Source organism: Prionailurus viverrinus, chromosome D1 (genome assembly GCF_022837055.1).
Source record: "Prionailurus viverrinus isolate Anna chromosome D1, UM_Priviv_1.0, whole genome shotgun sequence".
In the NCBI taxonomy this organism is placed as follows: Eukaryota; Metazoa; Chordata; class Mammalia; order Carnivora; family Felidae; genus Prionailurus; species Prionailurus viverrinus.
The window spans coordinates 70662275-70675707 of NC_062570.1; the positions used below are offsets into that span (position 1 = coordinate 70662275).

The 13433-nt window shown below is 49.1% G+C and overlaps 1 protein-coding gene across 5 annotated transcripts in view; it reads left to right on the top strand.

The window, feature by feature from the left end:
• SPON1 (spondin 1) overlaps window positions 1-13433 on the top strand; it is a 260769-nt gene that overhangs the window by 218385 nt on the left and 28951 nt on the right. The window lies entirely within an intron of this gene.

Sequence of the window (13433 nt, forward strand, 5' to 3'; positions counted from 1 at the left end):
GCTGACAGCACATGCATCATTTGGACTTTCCCTGGTGAGAATGTCTTTGATGTGCTAACTCTGCCTCTCTTGTTTTTCCCCACCAGCTGTAGCAGCTGGGTTCTCTGGGCAGCAGGCAGAGCCCAGACTGGCACGTGTGAAGTTAGGGAATGCTCCTGGGAACCACACCTGGGGTGGCAAGAGGGGTGGCGGGCAGAGACGGGCCAAGGGAGAGGCGGAGCTGCGATGCAGACCCAAAGAAGGCCTCTGCCGACATCACGTGAGGCGGTTTCATCCAGCCGGTGCAACCCCCAAAAAGAACTGACAGCTGAGGACCACATTTTAGCATCTTTCCCAGCAGCTGAAGAGTGATCTGGGCAGAGCATCACCGGTCCACAGGAAAGTTGTACAGAGCAGCTGTGGGATATAAACACACATACATACTGGCTGCTGAAATTGTCTGGTGATGCTAGGTTATAGGATCTTCGAGTAAAGACAATATTAGGGGGGAATAAAAACTTTCACTTACTGAACATTCAGTATATTTGATGAAGCACCTACTATGAGATAGATGCGTGTTTTGCTAGATGCCTTCTGGTTGGAAAGACACGTAAGTGAAAAAATAATCGTGCCAAGTGATAATGAAGCAACATGGTTGAGGTAATGGAAAAAAAGACGATTTGAGGATCCAGGGGCATCAAGAAGGCATCCCCAGGGCAGGGAGGTGGGGGAAAGGGAGCTTATTGGGCAAAGGGTACAAAGTTACAGTTATGTAGGACGACTAAGTCTAGAGACCTAATAGAGACCTAACGTACCGCACGATGACTATAGTTTAAATGACCGTAGGGGCGCCTGGGTGGCTCAGTCGGGTAAGCATCTGACTCTTGGTTTTGGCTCAGGTCACGATCTCGCGGTTGTGGCATCGAGCCCGCTTTGGGCTCTGCACTGAGTGTGAAGCCTGCTTGGGATTCTCCCTCTCTCCCTCTCTCTCTGCCCCTCCCCTGCTCCTGTGCACACGCTCTCTCTCTCTCCCCTCCCATAAATAAATAAATACAAACATATGTATTTATATATAGTATCATATAATATATACGAATACTAATATAATGCTGGATTGTATACTGGAAATTTGCTAAGAGAGTAGATTTCTGGTGCTCTCACCCCAAAAAGAAAAAGGCAACCCTGTGAAGAGATGAATGTGTTAATTAGCCTGACAACAGTGACCATTTTACTACGTGCAGGCGCACCTCATTTTATTGTACTTCACTTTATCGTGCTTGGCAGATACTGCATTTTTTTTTTTTTGTTTTACAAATTGAAGGTTGGCAGCAATCCCACATGGAGGAAATCTTTCAGAATTCCTTTTCCAATGGCATTTGCTCACTTCGCGTCTCTGTCGCATCTTGGTCATTTTTGCAAACTCTTGGGTAATTCTCGTTTTGGTAACTCTTTGGCAATTCTCTTCCAACTTTTTCATCATAGTTATGTTTGTTAGGGTGATCAGTGGCTCACTGAAAGCTCAGATGATGGGTTGCACTTTTTGGCAGCAAAGTATTTTTGGATTAAGATACGCCCATTGTTTTCTTGGTTTTTTTTTTTTTTTTTTTTAGACCTAATGCTATTGCACCTTTAACAGACTTCAGTATAGTGTAAACGTAACTCTTATATACACTGGGAAAGCAAAAAATTCATTTGCCTCACCTTGCTGTGACATTGACTTATTGTAGTGGTCTGGAACCAAACCCACAATATCTCCAAGGTATGCCTATGCATGTATATCATCAAAACATTGTATTATACACCTTTTAAATATATAAATTTCTACTCAAAAAAAAAATTAGGCCTTTGAGAGGAGGAGTTGCTTGAGGGACAGGAATAAGTGGACACAGTGGACAATTACACAGAAGGAGGGGGCATGGAGACATGTGAATTCAGTAATCGTGGCTAGCCTTTTGTCACCACTCACCTGGCCCTTCACTTTCACTATCTCATTCAATCTGCATGTATCTTATTAACCTACCAGAGGACATGGCCACAAGAGCAGGGACTGTGGTGCCTTGTCCACTGCCCTATGCCCCATTCCCAGCACAGTCTCTGACCCATAAAAGGAGCTCAATGAATACATGTTTCACACATGAGGGCTCCCCTCAGAGAGGGTGAGTAACTTCCCCAAACTTACACAGCTTGTAAGTGGTTGAGCCAGGATTTGAACTTCGGTCTGACTTATTCCACCACACTGCTCTTTAACTGTTGGTCCGTGATGCCACAATTAATAACTAGAAGTTGGTATTCATAGCCAGGGAAACTTCTCTTACCATGGGAAGCCTGACAGAGGCCAGCCTCGTAAGTTCCTGGTAGGGACATCCCTTTAGTGTCAGCCACAACACAGAACTTCTCTGTTACCTCCCCAATCTCTCCCCAAACCTCTGTGGAGGACATGGAGGGGGGTTTGGTCCTCAGGAGTGAGAAGGGTTAAGCTTTTACAGCTTATCAAAGCTGTTCCTTTGCATTTAAATAGCGCTATTTAAGAAAGCAGCATTTCTGGAACCTTATTTGATGCTAACATTCCCCGCCCCCCCCCCCCCAGCACCTTAAGGCAGGCCTGTTCCTCCACTGTCCAGGTCATTTGGAGCTTCATTACTTAACAGTTTGAAAGCTTTTTATGGAAATCAGTGGATGAAGGGAGCTGATGAAGTGAAATGTTCTTATATTTAAGGATCCAGACAAACAAGCTGACAGTACAATACCTGAAGCTTCCACCTTGCTTTCTAATTCAGTCTAGGGTATTTCGGAGATCATCTCATTAGTGATATAGCTCTTTTAATGACGAACTCATATAGCAATGGAAAAACACACACGTATATGCTTTTGTATCTTTTTTTACTTTGCTATATGGTCTTCGAGGTCATCATTAAAAGAGCTATGTCACACATGAGATCATCTCTGAAATGTATTAAATGAGAAAGCAAGGTACAGTTTGTGTAATCATCTATTTGTATAATAATCTAGCTACTATTGTGGAAAGAAATGGTAGGGGTAAAGACAACGTGTGTGTGTGTGCGTGTGTGTGTGTGTGTGTGTGTATGTGTGTGTAAACATACAAATATAGAAATGAATTGATAATAGCCGCTAGGTAAGGATGGTGAGATGTGGATATTCCTTTTTACATATCTCTCACGCCCTCTCTTTTTGTAACATCATATAATATGGTTATGTTATTTGTTTGTTTTTTTTAATTTTAAAGTCCTTATTTTAGTGCGTGAGGTAATTTTCATCTTGAGAGAGTGCTGATCTGGCCCTTTTCACCCGCATTAGCACCTGTATCTCAGAATACTTTAGTGGCTTTGTCAGTGAAGCCTTCTCCACATCCCAAACTCTCCGAGCCTGGCCCTCGGCTCACCAGCCCCTCCTGTGTTGGCCCCAGAGAGCCCATCAAAGTCTGGCGCGCTGTGACTGCCCCTTGTTTAGGTCTGCCTCCCCACTCAAGAAAGCTCCATGAGGCAGGGGTTGGCGTCTCTCTTGTTCCGGCTCTGTCTCCAGCCCCCCACAGTGGAGCCTGGCAGAGACTGCCGTATCTGCTGGGCACCCGGCAATGCCCGTGACCTCAAGCATTAGGAGCTCCGTATCTGCTGGGCGCCTGGCAATGCCCGTGACCTCAAGCATTAGGAGCTACAGCCCTGTGCCTTCCTCGTCCATCCTCTTGCTCTGGTTGGAAGGCCGCCCTCCACCTCGGGCCTGGATCTCACCCCTTATCTTTTCAAGCACCCCACTCCGAGTGCACCCTCTCTCCCGCGACAGCGATTTCTCTTTCTGTATTAGATTATACCGTTTCACATGCAAACCTGCCGTGATGTCACTCATCTTTTAAGAAATAATCACATGTCTTTCCTGCTACTGCCAGTTTTCTCAACACCCTGCGCAGCGCACTCCTCAAAAGAGCTGTTTGAGCTTGCTGGGGCAACGCCTCGGGCTAGTCTTTCCTAAACCTGCTTCAGTTGCATTTCCAGCAGTGACCAGCGAGGCAGCGGTGGCAGCAGTGAGCAAGTAGCAGGGCCTGCGGCAGCGGGGCAAAGGGGAGGGGGTGCAGCAGGGGACAAGGGGTCAGTGGGGGATAGTGGGGACAGCAGAGGACAGTGAGGACATGAAGGGAACAGTGGGGTAGCAGGGGTCAGCAAGGGGACAGTGGGGGCAGAAGGGGGTAGTGGGGAAGCAGGGAGACAGTGGGACAGTGGGGGTGTCAGGGGGCAGGAGGGCAGCAGGGGACAGTGGGACAGCAGGGTGTCAGGGGAAGTAGGGACAGTAGGGGGAAGCAGGGGGACAGGGGTGTGTCAGGGGACAGAGGGCACAGCAGGGACATCAGGGAGCAGTGAAGACATTAATAGGAAGCGGGGAGAGAGCACAAGGGCTTTGAAGAGGCCGGGGGCAGTTCCCCTAGTGTCGTCAGCCTCTCTGGCTGTCCCTAGTTTGGCTCTTCGCCATCCCCACTCCCTTCTCTGTCTCTGCCCGCTCTCCAGGTTCTTTGTCCTGTCACTTTAACTACCACCTATATGCTTATGCCTTTCGAATATACATCTCTGGCCTGGACTTGTCCCTCGAATTCCAGCCTCATATATCCAACTGCTGACGAGACACCTTCCCTTGGAGTCATCCTTGACCCCTCTTAAGTTTTACAACCCACATCCATCAGCACCTTGATGTTCTGCATCTCCCTTCAAAATAACGCCTTGCATCCACGGTCTCCTCACCTTGTAGTGCTCTCTGCTGTCCTGCTGCCCCCATGCCCCACCACTGTCCACTCCCTGCAGTGGGCAGGGCCCTCAGAACACATCAATCGGGTCACCTGCTCCTGGGGGCAGACCCTTCGGCACATGCTAACCCCACTGCATTCACCAGAAGTGCCCTCGGACCCCTGGGAGGGCCACACAGGCCAGGGGCTTCCTCTAGCTTGTTATTAATTAATCATTTAATTAGCTCACCCATTATTCATCCCGTAATCATACCCGACACACCTCCTCCAACCCAAGCCGATGCTGAGGATGCAGGGAAGGACACAGTCCCCACCCCTGCTCTAGCGTTGGCTTCTGGGACTAGACCTGGACTGGAGCTGTCCTCAGAGGAAGGTACAAGGGGGAGACAGGGAAGAGGGATGAGGGGTGTTCAATGCTGTGCTTTTAAGATCACTGGAAGAACGCCTGGGCAGCTCACTTAAAATGTCCGACTTTAAGCATTCAACTTCAGCTCGGGTCATGATTTCACAGCTCATAAGTTCAAGCCCTGCATCAGGCTCTGTGTCTGATGGCTCAGAGCCTGGAGGCTCCTTCAGATTCTGTGTCTCCCTCCCTCTCTCTCTGCCCCTCCCCTGCTTGTGCTCTGCCTCTCTCTCTTTCAAAAATAAAACATCCGACTTGATTTCAGCTCAGGTCATGATCTCGTGGTTCATGAGTTCGAGCCCTACATGGGGCTCTGTGGAGTCTGCTTGGGACTCTCTCTCTCCCTCTCTCTCTCGCCCACCCACCTCCCCATAAGTAAGTAAACTTTAAAAAAAAATACAAATAAAATCTTAAAAAAAAAATAAAAAGACCACTGGAGATGCTCCCACGGGGCAGGATTGGGGCACTGGGTTCCTTGCAACCCCTGCCTGTTTGAAAGCACACAGGGGGCACCTGGGTGGCTCAGTGGGTTAAGAGTCCAGGTTGAGCTCAGGTCGTGATCCCACGGTTCGTGAGTTCAAGCCCTGCACCAGGCTCTGTGCTGACAGCTCAGAGCCTGGAGCCTGCTTTGGATTCTGTGTCTCCCTCTCTCTCTGCTCCTCCCCTACTTGTGCTCCATCTCTCTCTCTCTCTCTCTCAAAAATAAATAAAACATTAAAAAAAAATTTTTAAAAAGAAAGCAGACAGCCTCTGCTTCTCGCATTCTCTCTCCCCTGTGACGTCGGAATCTCGCCTGGCCTGGCCCCTTTTTCACTCCTCTGCCTCTGGCCCTGGCACTTAGTCTTTTCCAATTGCTGGAGACAGGGTGGAGGTGGGGAGGAGGGCCTGGGAAGATCAGGTGGAGAGAGGCTGGTGGGATGGAGAGACAGACATGCCCCATCGACCTCCCTAGCTCCCTCAGGCCCCGGGGGCTGCAGACTTTCACGTGCATTACAAAGGACAAAATGAAAAAGTCCGGAAAATGAGGTTAAACCCCGGATTGACACTTCGGTCCCCAAAGGACAAGCTAAACTGTTGCCGGTGGCTCATAGAAGCACACAGAAGGCTGGTCATCTCTCTCAGGTCATGGGGTGATGCCTCTCCTCAGAGCGCTCCACCTGCCAGAGTCAGCTGCGGGTAGAGGGGCGGTGGGACAGCCCCCGGGGGCTCTGATGGGCCCTCCCTCTCCCGCTTCAGAAATACCAAGCTGCTTTCACTAAAACGTCTCACGGGGAAATTGTTATCTGCGAGCCTTACACAATTTTCCCATCGGAATTACAGGCTGTATTTGAAAAGAACTAAAAAGACATTGAATTTGAAACACTTCTGTGCAACCACATCACCTTCTTGTGGATCTGTTAATGGGCTCTGGGTACCTTCTCTGCCTTTGAGCTCACTGATCAGACAGTGGCTTGGGATGACCGCTGCTTCCCCGGGCGTGAGGCATGTTATGGGCACTTCAACAGGCAGCCCAGGTCGCGGGGTGTCCCCCTGAAGCGGACTCGGAAATTGTGAAATCTGACCACAGCTCCTAACGCGGCCTGTGTCCTGTCCCTTCCTTCTTCTAGTTCAGGCTGTTCCAGCACAGTTGTCTGGCTGGCATTGTCCTACTGCTCTGCCAGTGCCTGCCAGCTCCACGCTCAGATCTCTGAGGATCACTTCACGCAGCTAGGATGATGGAGTGCTGTTGGGCTGAGGCTCAGAGGGCACCAGCCCCTTCCTCATCACAGCCTCTCATTCATGCAACAAATATTGCTTGAGCATGTCCCAAGCATGGTCCCAAATATGGAGGCTACAGCACTGGGCAAGACAGACAACAGCCCTTGCCCAAAGTGGGGGGGGGGGGGGCTATTCTAGCAGGGAGAGAGAACCCCTCGAAAGTAAATAAGCAAAATCCACAGGGTATCGGACAGTGACCAAGGCGATGAAGAAAACACAATCAGATAAGGTGATGGGGGCGTGCCAGGTTGAGGAGCCGGCGAGGAATTGCTCTTTTTAGTCACGGGGTCAACAAAGACCTGAAGAGAAGGTGACGTTTGAGCAAACACCTGGAGGAGGCAAGGGCGTGAGTGTCGTGATGTCTGTCCAGAGGACAGCGTTGCTGGCGTAGGAAACGGCAAGGGCTAGGTGTGCCCGGTCCGTTCGCGGGAAAATGAGATGTCTGGAATGGCCAAAACAAAGTGAGAGAGGGCCAGAGCCCTAAGGGATAGAGTTAGTGAAGTAACACGGGGCGAGGCTGGTCACGGAGGGCTGTGGGGGGCACGGAAGCTCCCCATTTGCTGTGGGGTGTGAAGCCATTGAAGGATTTTGACCTGAGAAATGGCGTGGGATGGTTGCTGTGCAACGAGCCCAGAGGAGGGCCAAAGAGGAGGCAGAGACACCAGCCAAGGAGCAATTGCAATCATCTAGGTGAGTAGTGATGATGGCTTGGACCACAGTAGCAGCAAGGCAGGTGACGGAAAGTGGTGGGCTCATAAATGCATTTTAGAAGCAGAGCTGACAGGGTGGACGGAAGGATTGGATGTGGAGTAGGAGAGAAAGAAGCATCAGGGAGGAGAAACTGGAAAGCTGGCATTGCCACTGAGCCGGCTGGGGAGAAAAGGGCAGGCCAGGCTAGGGGAGAGGACGGTCACGAATTTGGTCTCAGACTGTTGAGTTTGAGACACCAATTCGACATCCAGACGAAAATGTTAAACAGTTGATACACAAGGTGGAAAATTAAACTTCAGTCATCATTGACGTATGTATAGTATTTTAAGGCATGAGACAAGCTGCAGTTAATTATAAGGCAATATGGGACAGGATCAAGGACTTGAACCCAGGTGGATGGAGAGGGGTCAGCAAAGAAGACTGAGGAGGAACAGCCAGGGGGGTGAGAAGAAATAGAGAGGCAGCAGGTGCCAGAACCATGTAGAAAGTGTTTCAAGACAGAAGGAGTGACCAGCTCTCCTGGTCCAACACTGCCGAGGGGTCATGGAAGCTAAGAGCTGGGCAATAACCGTGGGCAGTGGTGAGAGCATTGGTGATCCTGACCAGAGCAGTATCGGAGGAGGGAGGCATCTCAGTTACTACATCTGAAAAATGGGAACCATTTGCCTGCCTGCCTCAGACTTCTGCAGTACAGACCACAGGCGACCACAGGCAAGCCATGGACCACCGCCAAATATGAACCATCTGTTTTTATTTATGACCCAGTAAACCCAGAGCTTGTCGAAACAATGAGAGACTATGTTGTGGGGCACAATTGATTTAAAAGATGCCCATAGCTCCATTATTACCTCCTAAAATGGCTCATTTCCTGCTGCTCATCACCAGGACACCCACCAAGGGATGAAAAAGCTCCCTTCAGACATGGAAGCCATCAGGGTTGTTTTTTATGGTAAGTGGGAATTCTGGGATAGGATAGAAGCAAATAATGGAGCCGAACACCGTTCACGAGAGTCTACCTAAGAGGCCAGGCACTGCCCTCACAGAGGGATCTGGGTGACCCTATGCCTCAGAGCAAGAGCTCTTCGGGGAAAACTGTCAGCCAGCGGTAGCCACGCTCTTGCTGAAAACGACAAGCAAAACAGGAGAGGGACCAGAGCAAGATAGAGAGGAAGAGTAGTCAGGCCGGGTGGAAAGAGCAAGAGTTTTGGAGCCAGACACATCTGTATGGGAACCATGGTTCCTGGGTGGGCTGCAAGAAGTCACATGACTTCTCTGAACCTCAGTTTCCTCGTCTGCAAAATGAGATGATAGCTGTTCCCGAGGATTTTCCTAAGAAACAAGCTGATGAATACAAGGAAATGTGCGATGAGGTGGGGGGGGTCTCTCTGTGCACGCACGTGTATCACTGCACGTGCATTTAATATCATTGGTCGTTGGGTGTCTGCCTCTCCAGGAGCAGTTCCTCTCCAACGCAAGAACCCTGCGTCTCCCCTGCTCTTCATCAAAATCAGTTCTCAGGGCAGCATTAACATTCAGAACTCAGTGTTCTAAGGCCTGCAGAGGCCCAGGCGGGGGACGGGGGGGCTGACCTTTCAAGAGTGCCCAGCTCTCCCTGCACCACAGCTTACCCTCCCGGCTCCCCTCTGCCTGGGGTCACAGGGTGACGAGCGTGGTCTCCAGGGTCAGGCTGACGTTTAAACTCCAGCTCTGCCATTGCCTAACTGGCTAACTAATTTGGCCAGATAAATGTGTTTCCGAGGATTAAAAGTGTATACCTACGTCCCTTGCAAATGTTGTAAGGATTAAATAAAATACTATATAAAGGTAACGAGCACAGTGCCTCTGCCCAGCACATAAAAGCAGTAGATCGCTGTGTTATTATTGTTGATGTTTCCGTTACTTTCCCTCTCTGAGTATGGATTGCAGCCCCTTTCTCTTCCTGCAGGGAGGAGGCCGGTTGTCCGGGCAGAGTCCCAGACCGTAGGTCGAGGGCAGGACACTCTCTGTGCCCCTTGGAGCAGAGGGGGCCTTAGGATGAGGAAAGAGGTTGTGGTTCAGGACTGGGAGATGAAGGTTCAGGCATGTACAGGCACAGAGAGGAGGTGAGGCACGAGGCAGGGAGGAGGTGACAGACTCTGGCCTTTCACCGTGGGCATGGCTGAGATGCCCAGCGCTCTCCCACACTGGGGGCTGGCTCTGGAGGGCATGGGAAGGGCAGTGTTGGGCAAGGTTGGCTCTGACACCAACCCCCACCCGTTCCCCAGACCCACACTCTTACTCTCTGCTCTGCTCAGACTCGGCATCTCCTAATACTGATGTGACTTCTGCCTTCAACCTGTCCCGGGCCTGTGTTTGCTCCACATGGCCCTGCTTCCTCCAGAGCTGATCTCAGCCGGTGGCCTGTTTGGGGCTGTGTGATTCCCATTTGCTGTCGGTAGCTATGAAATCTGAGTACAGCTGTGACATCTTCACAACATATTTACCAAAAGCAAAATGAAAGAGCTCATCCCCATGAAGATGGACACCAGTGACCTGTGGTTTCTTTGGGGTTTTTTATTTTAATTGGCACATCTCCGGGAAAGTGCTAATGTCATCCAAAAGAGGCATGAACTGTGAATATGCCCTGAAATAGTTGGTTTGAAAAGAGTCCTATGGGAGATGTATAAGGGCTCTAAGGATTCTTGAAAGATCCTTTCTGTGCCTTAGAGACGTGTTAAGAGAGCTTTTCATTTAAGTCTGAAGTTTGGATTGCTTACTCTGACTTTAAATCCTTTATTCTTCAGAATGGAACACGCCCCGCCCCCTCAGCAGCCCCATCCAAGGCTCACCCAGCTACATGAACCTCCCATCATATGCTCCCTGAGACTCAGAGCTTGGCTTTAAGGGAGGGAGTATTCTCCCGAGGCTTTGTGGATTTGTAGATGCAACTGTGTGCTTCACAATCTGTACTCAAGCGGTGCAAATTGATTCTAATACCAGCTTGGCCTGAATGTAAATGAGAGTAAGAATAGTAACTAATATATGCATATTTGGGCACCGCATTAACACATTATATGAATGATGCCACTTAGTCCCCCGACAACCCCGTGTAGTAGAAACTCTTTCTAAATCCCATTTCACAGATGAGAAGGCTAAGGGAGGTCAAGAGACTCGCCAAAGGACACAGAGCTAGCTAATGGTGCAGGGAGGATTTGAACTCGGTGTGATTCTAGAGCCTGTACTCTCAAACATACCGCTCCCGTGCCGGCTGGAACAGTAAATACCCAAAAGATGGATGGTGTTCAGTGTGTCCAAAGGTGTGGCAAGATGGGCATATATGCATTCTCGTGGGGGTGTAAATTGGTACAGATTTTTGGAGCACGATTTGGTAGGTCCTGCCAAAACTCTAAATCTGCTTCATCTTTTAACCATCCCCTAGGAATCCATAACACAGGAAGCCTTGGGTTTGTAAACAAAGAAATATGTATACAAGGCTTCGTGACAGCATGGAAACAATTAAATATCCACCAATAATGCTAGTTAAGTAAATTACAGACCCTCCACGCTATGGAATTCTAGATACACATCAAAGGCTTTGCTTTTTCAATAATTTGCTGGATATGGCCATGGAAAAGCCACTCTCCAGTCCTATAGAATCTAGGGTCTACCAGACGAGTTTGATGCTCCAAAGATTTTTAGCTTTTTAAATAAATTTTCCATAGTGCCCCTGCATTCTTATCTGATGGAATAACACAAATGATCACAAACAAGCAAAACTAAGCTATTGATCATGCAGATGGCGTGCAACCACTAGATGAAACAATTTACAGCAACAAGCTGTTCTAAAGCCTGCACACGTGGCTCCATCATCCTTGGAGCCTCCAAATCCCTAAAAATTACAGCTAGAGTTTCATCACCATGCATAAACACTAATGGAGGGCCCAAACAATTTTTGTCATTATATACTGCAAAAGCAAAATCAATATATCGTCAGCTGGGACTTGAAAACCAAGATTTCATTCTAATGCAAGGTGCATCTGCAGGGCCAGCCTACATGGTGTCTATCTTAACTCCACCCACATTGATCTTACTTCTTAGTAAAGTATTTCTTCAAGGGCAAAAGGATTGTCATTAGACGGTATCTCGTTTCTTGGGTCTCATGTCTTGGGTTTCTCTCTGATGCCTCTTGACTTGGTTTACCAGAATTTAAAGATCTCCAACACTTTAAACAGCACCCAAAGGACTGCTATGATGTGGTATCTACTGACATGGAAAGTTTCCCATGGGATGGTATTAAGGAAAAAATTTGAAATCATGGTGCAGAATAAGTATGATGCGGTTTTTGTGGGGAGAGCCGTGTCTAATGTGCACACACATACGCACACGCACGTAGTTGCATATGCAATGATATACACCAAACTGTAACATTCTGGAGAAGGAAGCAGAAGGCAGGGTAGATGCTGGATGGACTATGGTCACTATTCACATTGTGTGCTTCTGTGATGCGAAATCTGTCTACAGTATGCATGTACAATTCTGTTTATGCATTATTCTGTATATGTAAAATCAAAGAAAAACATATACTAGAGCCAGATGATGAAGGCCATGTAGGAAAACTCAGGAATCAAGAACTTGTCATGGGGGGCACCTGGGTGACTCAGTTGGTTAAGCATCCAACTCTTGGTTTCGGCTCAGGTCATGATCTCATGGTTCATGGGTTCAAGCCCCGCATCGGGCTCTGTGCTGACGGCACGGAGCCTGCTTGGGATTCTGTCTCCCTCTTTCTCTGCCCCTCCCCTGCTCGCTCTATATCTATCTCTCTCTCAAAAATAAATAAATAAACATTAAAAAATAATAACTGGTCATGGGAGTTGTGAGGAGCTACTGAAGGGCTGAGGCAGGGAACGGAGATGGTCGGATTTGTAGCAACATGGAAGGTGCACTGGGGGGAAGCAAGAAGGTATGGAGACTGTGGGAGGAGGCTCAAGGGACTTGAAGGCTGTGGGCACAGTGGGTCTTGGAGCCCGCCAGCTGTGAGGGGCAGGAGATGGGGGGAATGGAGGTTCACAGTAGATGTGCCTTTAACCTGCTGGAGGAGGAGTGGGCTTCTGGGGTTGGAGGAAGGGCTCATTGCGAGCCATGGGATGTAGGAGATGACTGCAGGGTGGTGGGGTTTTCTGGGCATGGTACCCACCAATTAAGAAGTTTGTCGGTTCATCCTAAATATGTCCTAGGCACTCATGCCAGGCATGGCTCTAAAAACTGGAGCAGAGATATAAGCCAGCTAAGCAAGTCTCTGCCCCCTTGGAACTCAGGGACCTGTTCAGTCAGCAACAGAGTACTTCCTTCCTCAGCTGGTGACATTCTAGGCTTTTCCAAGTACAGTGGACAGTGGCGTCTGAGCACTGCTGGGCCCAGCCAGGGGAAGGGGAGATCCAGGACCAGCTGAATCCTCTCCGGGGAAGGTCCCTAGCCAAAGCCAAATTTGGGCCCGTGGAAGCCTTAAGCCTTGAAAAGGTTATGATACTCCTCTGCCCCGTCAGTGAAGATAAAAACCCAAACAGACTGCCAAGTAAAGTTAAGCAAGATCCACAAACTTCTGCATTTCCCCCCTCGATGTTGACTTAATGCTTTCCTTCAAATTGTTAATTAGCAAATCCTTCCTCAAAAATCGATTTTAAGGGCCCATGCTACACGCTGTCCAAAGCAAATAGAGCAGAATGATATGAGCGGCACAAGGGGTGTTGGCCTCAGACTTTGTTCTGGCCTCCTGTCCAAGGGAGTCCAATCAGGTGTGTGGGTCTCAACAGCAGGAGAGGTCTGGGGCCGGGGGGGGCGGGGGGGGTGGTGACAATC